General features: G+C 41.8%; 1 non-coding gene across 1 annotated transcript; it reads right to left on the reverse strand.

Annotated features, from left to right (window-relative positions):
• Nucleotides 1-611: 611 nt before the first annotated feature.
• On the reverse strand, nucleotides 612-682 carry trnag-gcc (transfer RNA glycine (anticodon GCC)). Its single transcript has one exon. It is a non-coding gene; the product is annotated as a tRNA-Gly (tRNA).
• Between the last annotated feature and the right edge of the window lie 10,075 nt (nucleotides 683-10,757).

Here is a 10,757-nt window from a genome sequence, read left to right on the forward strand (position 1 = left end):
GAAGCAGCCGCGTTGTCAGCTACCTGCTATTTACTTCCCCTCATTACTGTATGCTGGCTGGCACTGGTGGGAGTGTCAACATCATTAACATGACTGTCATTAGTCCTGTCCCACACTGCATGGAGAAGTTGGTCCTGGGGAGAAAAATGAAGCATCTTTCAGCAGCAGCCTCTCTGCTGTGGCTGCTGCTGTGCCGTGAACAGCCCCATTCACAAGGAGCTGGTAGAAGATGATAGAAGCGTCTGTGTACTTTAGGACCACGACTACTACTAATGCATTATTTGGAAAATATCAACAGTGCAGTCCAATCTGGAAAAAAAATGTTGAAAATTTTGTTTGAAAAGTCTAATTTTTGTCATCAGTAATTAAAACGTAATTGCTGTTAGGTTTAATTAAGGACTGGTATAGTACACTGTTATAACTCTTTCTGCAGTACCCCTCTTTGCAGATAGGAGCCTTCATATTCATGGCTATGGCTTTAAACTCAAACCTTAAAACAAAGTTATTCTTACAAAACTGCTAATTAAAGGAAAGAAAAAAGAAAAAAAGAAAAGAAAAATCCTGTAATTGTCGAACAATGGAGTGAATAAAAAAAATCATAAAAGGGATGTTGCATTGGCCGGGAATCGAACCCGGGCCTCCCGCGTGGCAGGCGAGAATTCTACCACTGAACCACCAATGCGTTGGGAATACTTCAATGGATAAGAGTCAACTTCATAGCATCACAGACCTATTCTCATTTCTTAAGTCTTCTGGAGGACAGACTATTCTTCCTTTTCCTTCTGTTGTACAGTCACAGGTAGAGACGTATTTAAGGCAATAGTTTCAGACGCTCTTTATCAAATGAGCTCATCTGCAGACGTGTGAAGAGCTCAGCAGTGACATCTGTCTTAAATCTCAGCACTGCACCTCTGTTGTTGTGATTTCTCAGTTTGCGTTGGCACCTCCTGCAGGATTCAAACAAACAGACTCCTCCACACCTTGTCATCTGCCCAACTTGGCTGGATGTTTTTGTAGCCAACTTCAAGGCCTCAGCAGCAGCTGCAATCACTTACAGCAGTCTGCCCCGGTGCTCAGCCCCTTCATGCCCCCATCTAGTATCCCATCAGCCTTCAGGGGGTAGAGCTCTCTGCACTCCGTTCAACCCTCCTCCTCGTCTCTGTCTTGCCCGGCTGAGACAACCTCAACCTCCAACCAACGTGGACGTTGGCAGGCGAATCGTGGCCCACAGCGAGCTAGCTGTAGCAGGCGCCTTCACATAGTGTCTCTGTTTTGTTTTGTTTTTCTTCCACATGTTCTGAGCTTCATGTCCACAGTGGGTTGGGCTTCCAGAGACACAGTGTCCTCCAATGGCAGCTCCAGGATCGCTGTGTGGCTCCTCTGATTTACGGTGCATCATTAAGTCAGCACATTCCTTCTCCCTGTGGCCCAGGTGGCTGTGGGGCCTTCAGGCCTGGACTCACAGCAGAAGAGCAGCTCTCGTCTTCTCTCTCTGTGGAACAAGAACACGGAACGAAACCACAGCAGAGGAAGCAGCACATAACACGGAGGATCCGATCCAGCTCCTCGCCACAGCCCTGCCACATTCCACTCTGATGGAAAGCCCTTATTTGCCGAAGGTCTCATCACCCTCTGGGCTCGATGAGATATGTATTTCACTGTCGCATTTATAGATGCAGAACTTTGTGCGAACACAAAGGATAAGAACCTCAAAATTACATTGGCCTGTAACTGACACACGAACAGGGTGTATTCAAAACAAACAGTCATCATTTAAAAAACAGATCCTCCTCCTGTCACGCCATCATGATGTAAACTTCTCCTTGGAGACGTCTCATTGGATGTCTCCTGTTACCAACGTTCATTTTATTAAAGATTTATGTCATATTGGTTTCATGTTGTAATTAGTGATTTACACCACAGAGAATGAATGATCTGCCACAAACACGCAAATCTCTCTTCTTCTTGCACCCCCCCCCCCCCCCGCCCCCCCCCTGCACTCCCCCTCTCCCCCACACCCCCCACCCCCGCCTCCTCTTTCCATGCCCACAACAGCTCACAAACAAACCCGGGGTGGTATCGGTCGTGACAGATTTTTGGAGCTGCTTTGCCCTCTAGTGGTGGGATACAGTGTCAGAGTTCTGCAAGACAGGACCTCCCCTCCCAACCGCTCCTCCCCAGCACCTCCTCCCTCTTCTTCTGCCAAAGTTACAGGGCTGATAAAGTGTTTCTACTCCAAGGTTCAATGAAAGTTTTTAATGTTTATTATTATCTTCACCTTTCATTGACTGCCAAACATTCATCTGTTTCAACAGAGAATTATGTTAAGAATACAACGAAATAAAAAGCATTAAATACTTTTATGCTATAGGGTAGAAGTGGAAGTGATTCTCAGGACGTTTAATCTTTGCAGAAGGAGTTATGAAGAGTTTTCAAATAAAACTGTAAAAGAGCATCATATCTATGCTTTATGACTTCAGTCAAGGGGTTGGAATTTGAAACCATTAAATACCATTTCATCTGGTAATTCTCCTACAAAGAAATATTTCCCCTCTGGGTGTGAGGTCCAAAAACAAGCTTCCAAAATAAACCGCAAATCAACGACGGTTTTCACAATAACTTTTAGGAAACGCTCAGTCTGACAAGAGACCTAAAAAAACAGAAACGCTGGGTTAAAACATGTAGCAGTCACGACTGTCGAGTCAACATGTGACCCGTGGACCTGTTTCCTACCAAAAATGTTGTTTTAAACAGCTGGCCGCTTTGATTCACCAACATAAATATGGCCTTGAAGGGAGTCACTCTAAAGATGCTAAAAACCCACATGTGGGTCACGGGCCACATGTTGCAGACCCTTGTACTATACTTAAGAAACCAACCACATAATATCAGTCTTTTTGTTTTGGTTGTTTTTAGTTTCTGTACAGAACATAGGTCTCGTTAAAGAGTTGTGAAATGAAAGGACGTTGTCGTGCATAAAAAAAATCACGGGAGTGTAAACTTCTTTATATCCACTGTGCATCTCGTCAAACGTGTAATAGGACAACATGTCAGTCTGCGCTGAGCTTCACCACGGTGGCTCTGTGATGTCCTACAGACTGACAGTAAAAGAAATTAGCCGTTAGATATTTCAGCACTTTATGAAACTTTACAAGCAGACTTTAATATTTACAAGGCCATTAAAAACCCTGGCAGGCCTTCCAGCCCTGACCCCACACATTAGTGACATACTGTGGTTTACGTTGGGCGGCTGGTTGGTTGTACAACAGCTTGATTTATCCTTTTTATGGTTTGTTATACAGCGTTTGTACACATGAGAAAGCAGGGATTAAACACAGCAGCGGCAGCAGAGCGGAGTCCACAGTGGCAGACATTTGGCAATAAAAAGTTTTCAGTCTCTCCTGTTTCCTCTGTCTGTCTGTGGCTCAGACTCAGGTATTGAGAGTTAAATCTGATTTACCATCAGAGTTGACTTCATTCTGGGGGAAAAACACAAAATAAATCTGAGTCGCTGCAGAGGGAAACAGAAACGGTGTAATGATTCTTCTGTGTGTGTGTGTGTGTGTGTGTGGTACTGGTGTTGATGAAGACCACCCCCCCCTCCTCTGACAGTGGTAATGTGAGACAGACACTGTGCCATTTGCTGTGTTTCACCCACATGTTTTGACCTGACCAGCTGGACTCTCAGCTCTGGCTTATCTCGCTGACACAGCATTGGTCACTTCACACCCAGTGGCTTCACTGACCGCTAACACAGGCAGGTTGGTCTGCAACGTTTGTTTTAATTAGGGCAGAATTTAAGGTGAATTTTTGAAGAAACACCTTAAAAACGACATCATATCATTGAATTCAACACGGTGATTTATATTTAGGACTAGATGCTGAAGAATAATGTTGTAAAAAAATGATATATCAGGTCTGAACAACGACTTCTTTCAGTTCTGAACATCTTTTTAGTGCAGATGGACGGTGAGCTTCATGTTGACTTTTGATTGACAGAGTCAAAGAGCCGTGTTTATTTTTGAGGTCGAAGACAGGATGAGGGCGGAGTTTTAAATCACCTCTAAATATGTGACCTGGTTGAACACAGCTACAACCACAGCAGTAAAACACAGAGCAGTTAAACCTTCTGACAGTGTCCGTCAAGACGGGGAAATGTTCTATTTGGAGAGTTCTGCTGTCGGTGTGGCTTACATACAGCAACATGAATGGACTACAGCTATGTAACATATGTATCTGTGTTCACCGACAGAGTGGATGTGATCTGTATATATGTAGTAGTTGTTGTATATACAGCTGAGGAGTCATTGAAGGAGTTGTTAGAGTCCGACACTATTAAGGCTAAGGAACAAAGTATTCTTTAATTATGTGAATAGATACTGATGAGTTCCATAACTAAGGCTTTTACTTTACTGCTAATGCCCTAAAAAATAGTAGAAAATTAAGATAAAATAAATCTGTGCAGCTGGGAGTCTGCACAGATTTACAGTGAAAAACCTAAGTATTAATTTATAGATAAGATTAGATTAAGATTAGCACTGAAGAAGGTTATTAAAAATAAAAAAAATTCTTCCAACGTAAATGATTTAATCTAAGCTAAGAAAGCTACCTAAAGTTAGCTCCCAGAAATGTAGCCCAGACCAGGTAAATACAATGGTAAAAAGATACTATCAAATACTAAATATACTATAAAGGTATATTTCCAATGTTTATGTAGAAAGATATTATTTATTTTAACTCAGAACATGTATAAGAACGACTCAGGTAACACTTCCACACCAGGTCCAGTTTGCTGACACAGGAAGCTCACAGCCGTCACACGAAACAAATGTTCTGACCAATAGGAAAGCAATTTTGCAATGCATCACTTTAAGTGAGTGGACCTCTGTGCCACAGCCAGTGTCTCTTAACCTTTCCTTAATTTGTCTTGTCTTGTTATGAGCTCTGAGGAACAACAACGTTTTACTTTCACAGTAGTTATAAAAGCGCTGCGTGGACAGAGGTGAGAAAACGGAATTTTTCACATGTGATTTGGGATTTTGCACCAAAGGAAAAGTTTCTCCTGTAGAAGTCCATGCAGCTGCTCCTTTAGTCTAATTTGTGTTTTTAAAGAAGCAGAGAAATGGTTTTCTCACCTCCACCTCTGGCCTGTGTGCAGCACTGATTTGTCCAAACATTATCTCTAGTGATTTTAAATAAAAAACCTAATAAGGCAGGGTGGGGTGTGGGGGGAGGACAACAACTGCAAATACCACTCTAGTGCAGATTTATGACCAGCGCCTTAGTGCAGAACTCTCACATCAAACACTTCAACAGAGCGTTGATAAGGAAACGTTATCTCAGTCACCACCGCCTCTCCTGACTTGTTAGAGCCTGCAGGAAAATATCTGCAGCTTCATCCCAGAGCCAGATATTATAATATCATCAATGAATTTGTCAACAAATGTATTCACGTGTCTGCTTTGAATGGCCACGGTGCTGAGAGCAGAATCACCGGCCGTACTGAGTTTTCTCAGGGCAAACGTGCAGCCGTTGGTCTGGGGGAGTTCAGGGTCTCCACGTGCACCGGTCCTCATCACTCTTGTTCAACGACCTGACACATATTTTGGTGGGATTTTCACCACAAGAAGGAAGTTTTAAACCAGAGGGACTCCCAGTGCAGGAAGCCTCCTTTCATTGTGGATAAAGTCACCTTGAAAACTCGGTGGTCCTCTGCAGACCGTACCCAGAGTTAGAACAGAGAGCAGGCTGAGGCAGGACACACATGTTCCACCTACTGTGTATATATACATATGTGTAGGAGAAGAAGATGAAATGAGAAGGAGAAAGGAGAGCGCTGTGGGTGTGAATCACGGTCTTTGTCCGGTCTGAAGCTGTTTCATGCAACATGTTTCAGATCAGCAAGTTTAATTTTTAGGACTTGTTTATGTGCCGTGTTTATTCCCTGCTCACTCCCTGGACACTTTGGTAACTCCAACCCTTCATTAAGCCTTATTACGCACACCACTCACTCAACATCTGGCTTGGGGCTCCCAGAATGGCTCATTTGCCTTTGTGTTTTATTGCAGTCATATAGTTGGAGCTGTAAATGCCTGTGTGTGGCTGTGTATTGTTGTCTGTTGTGGTAGAAGTGCACAGTGTTCATGACATGGAGTGTTAATGTTCACGAGCTACAGTTACACCAAGACCAGTGCAGACCAGTGCAGACCAGTGCAGACCAGTGCAGACCAGTGCAGCGCTCACTGTACCAGATGACACATTTCAAACCTCAGAGCAGAAAAGTTTCCTAGAAAACATCATCCAAAGTGAGAGTGGTCAGGCTGTAGTGGAGGTGGCCTGTGATTGGTTGGTTGTCATTTGAGTAAATGTCATGGAGTGTGGGGATTGGCACTTCTATAACTGCCTCAGACAGGTTTGTCATCTGTGTCAATGACCCACCAGGGAGCTGCTCCTATTATCAAACCCACTGCTGATGGATGGCCACGGTTCCAGCTGTTAAGGCACCGTCACAAAAAGGTTCCTCCATGGCCTGTCACCCACTCTGCCTGTCTGTGCTGTGTGTGTGTGTGTCTGTGTGTTTGTGTATGGGTCAAAGCCCTGATCAACCTCTGTCTGAGAGCAGTGGTGAAAATCAAAGTGTCTGCTGTCACTGATGTAAAAACCCAGACCTGGAGTTATAGGCTCAGTGGAAGTGATGCTGTTTCTGGCTTTGGAGAAGATGAGAACATGAGGGGTTTGTTTTTTCTGTTTTTTGCTTTTGGTATTCTCCTGGGTGAATCAATACTGGTCCAAATCTCTGGATGCGATGCTATGAAAAATTCACATTGACATCTAAAAAACCTATAAAAGCAGCGTTGGCAGCAGGAGGTAGATCAGTGTTGATGAGATGGTCAGTAATGGATGCTGGGATTGAAATGAAATTCCATCAGTTCTAGTTTTGTCCTCATTCATTGAATTGAAGAAGCTAGTGTTTTTGCGCGAAAAAGAAAAAAAAATTGAATTGTCCTTTAAATGGTAAAATATTGTTCCATGTAAAATCCTTGTCATAATTCAGACCTCAGAAAAATGTGTAAATGTTCTTTGCTGAAAGGTTCATGTTACTTAATCAGTGGCAACAGTTCGTGTTATTATTGACCTGGTCCAATCAGGCCTCAGGTGATTGGCTGTGGGTAGATGGTTATAGAAACGATGACCACAGTTTGGGATCGTAGTTAATACCAAACCAAAAAACGAAATAAACAGAGTTCAGCATCTACGCCCGTAATGTTATGACATCAAATTAAAAAAAAACACATTTTTTTCATTTTTTTATTTTTGAAGTGTGATGGAGGAATCCTGAATTATTGATGCATTTGTTATGAGTCAGGGAGATCAGAGATTCACTGCTGGTGGCGAAAAAGAATATTACAGTTGGATTTCATGAATATACAAACAATATAACATGTCCTCTACTGCTCTCTCTCTCTCTCTCTCTGTCGTACACTCACAGCCTCATTGTTTCATTGTTCTCCTCTCCCTCCTCTCTGCCCGTGTGCTTCACATGTATAATATACAGTACATCTCAGGAAGGAAGAGGGACCTGATGGTGCTGCTGCTGCTGCTGCTGATGGTGGGGGTGGGGGTTGGGAGCAGGATCCTAGACCATAAAACCTGGCAGCCGCCCCTCCAGCATTGTTCACCACCACCACTTCTACCACTATTTCAGCCCAGTCTCAGTGTTTCCAGCCTGGCTCGGTGTATCCTGGCCTTTAAGAAGCTCTTAAGGCTGCCACTCACCAGGAAAACACGACTCCTGAGCTCATTTGTCTTTGTCCTCCTCACCATCACCTCTCCTGAAGACTGGGAGACGGTTGATGTGAAAATAATCATTGAGAAATACCTGGTTATTCGCTTCAAAATAGCCTGTGTTGGCGCCAAACACACGTACTACGTAGTAAATTTAATTTATTTGAATGTAGATAGAGTAGAAAACAGACATTGTTGCCAAGTCCTGCCTCCACACTTGATGTAAACCTTTCCAAATCTCCTCTTAGGGCACCACCTTGTGGCTGGGTTAAGAACTATCCATCCTGGAAACAAACTGCACTGACTTATACTAAAACATTGACAGTGTTTTGAAGAAACCACAGTCTATTTTTTTTTTTACATATTCACAAGTCAATTTTTTCAAGATTTGCAAAAGGGCATTTTATTAATGTCTAAAGTTGATTTTAAATAAAGTGGAGGAGTATGATAATAGTTGAAATTGTGAAACTTGTGATAATTAGTCTTGAAAGTCCAGTCAGACCTTCTTTCATAAGTGCCATGAAACATTCAACAAGACCGCAGCAGGAGCGTATGACTTGTGTGGAATGCAGATGTTCTCTCTCAGTCTATTTATGTGATTTAGGGCTGTCAGAGCAGCAGAGCAGCAGGGCCCGTGGTCCCAGACAGGAGGAGGCTGGACATGACAATGAAGCTGAGCTCCAGCAGCAGGCACTGCTCCCTCTGCTGGCAGGGCAGGGTAGATTAGAGCAAAGCAGAAAAAAAATCTGCATTTGTTTGTGCTTTGTGTTTTATTTTGTTCGTCATATTTTTTGAACATTTTCTACAGTGGTAAACTAAAATGAAACTACAAAAATGTAGTCAGCATTCAGAGAAAAATAAGATAATTCCAATGTAAACACAGACTAAGTATCTGAAAAAAGACAACATTCTGGAAAAAATTTGGAATTTTAAAATCAAAATAGGAATTCTATTTTACAGTGTCAGAAATTGATACTTTAATTTAATGAGTTTAATCCAAATGTTGTTAAGTAATTAATTACAGTGTCTCCAAAAAGAAAAAGATAATTAATATAAATTATTTAAAATTAAATGTTATAAGTAAAATTCATTCAACTTCATAAATCCATAAAGAAATTCATAAAAAATTAAAATGCATTTGTTTGATTTATTCTTATTTATTCAAAGAGTGAGAATTAGTATAAGAACTTTTCTAAAAAGTTGGAAAATGTAACATTGCAGTGAGTCCAATATTTAATTTAATTAAAATAAATAAGAAAACAAAATCATATAATTCTCAGAATTAAAACTATATTCCACACCTATATTCCTGTTGCTGTGATGTTTATAAATATATTTTCAGTCAGGGGAGTTACTATTTAAAGAAAAATCTTGTAGAAGTTCCAAAAAAAACCCATTTTCAATTCAACATTTGTTCTCTGGCCATTTATACAAATACTGACCCATAAACCTTAATGTCTTCACCCACAGCACAGTCCTAATAAAATACTCACTATGAGTGGAGCTTGTAAACACACTTTTACATGTCACTTCACACTCTGCACAGCACTTTCCCAGAGATTATCGGATATAATAATAAGTCCTGATCGTCACTGGACTCCGTGCCTCGGTGCCTTGGCACTGGAACTTGTTGCAGCTGCAGTTTTAACTTTATCCTCCAGAGGAAAACTGTCTGAGTTCACAAGTTCCCATGGTGGATTTTACAACTTGGATTTGCTTTAATACATTTTGTCATGTATTCCAGTTTATATGCAGCATAGTAAAACTTTAAGGAGGAATAGAATTATCTACAAAACATAGTCTTTATTTGTGAATGGCTCTGATCTAGCTTTTGTATTTTAAAATATCACTGCAAGTGCTACGCAACATGAAACAATTTATTAATAGGTGTCCCTCTGCACGTTCAGCCTAATGAGTTTAAAGTCAGTATTTGTACCAGGAGTTTCCTTTTTCTGTCTCTTACAGTTCTGACCAGCCTACAGGACAATGTCCAGTGAACCTGCAGAACTCATCGTCTGTGTGTCTTTAGTTGCATTGGAAATCTGTGTACTGCTTAGTGCTGCATAGTAGTGGACCACATCACCCTTAGCTGCTTGTCCTACATCGGATCAAATCTCTGGACATACATGTAGAGTTACTGAGGTACAGTCGTAGCCTTGACCTCCACTGTGGCTGAGGTTTGGAGGTTAAGGAAAGAGGTAAGAGTGTTGTTTGGCACTGCGTCAGTTTTACATTCACGGAGGGAGCAAAGAACAGACTCATGTTGCAAAGCAAATGTGACAATATTTTGAGCATTTAAAGAGGTAAAAATCACAGCTAAACTCTTCATACTACACTGTGTTTAACAAGTTAAGTTCAACATCCACACAAGTTGACCAACACTAGAAATGGAACTATTGTCAAATAATAAAAATAATTATTATAATAATTTTAGGAAATAACAAATACAATTCTAGAATTTATAAAAATAACTAATATGTATTGTCTTGTATCAGATCAGAGGACACACGGAGACACATCTCCAGTGTTTCCCAGTACAACGTCTGTATTTTAAAAATCAATTCCTGTCCTACAGTGGGTTGTTGTGTTGCCACTGAAGTCACCAGGGTCACACACACCTCCCTCCACGGTCGTTTTACAGCAGCCTCCAGCTGAAAAATGGAGCTCTCTGCACTGGAGGGGTACATGAACAGAGATAACTTGACACCACCATTTGTTTGGCTCAGGTGAATACGGCCAGACAGCAGCACGGTCCCTGCTCTGCAGCAGGGCTTGCACTATGGCCAGATCCTACTGGACACTCATTCCTCACAGACACCACAGAGCTCATCTCACAGACACTGCTGCTGTTAATGTAGATACACACACACAAAACACACAATTTCTTTCTCTGCGTTCAACACAGCACAGGATTTTCCGGTGCCTCCTCCACACACCACTGCCCCACAAAGACTGGGATTCAAACTCTCAAT

This window comes from Cynoglossus semilaevis, chromosome 16, assembly GCF_000523025.1.
Source record: "Cynoglossus semilaevis isolate Cse_v1.0 chromosome 16, Cse_v1.0, whole genome shotgun sequence".
Lineage (NCBI taxonomy): Eukaryota > Metazoa > Chordata > Actinopteri > Pleuronectiformes > Cynoglossidae > Cynoglossus > Cynoglossus semilaevis.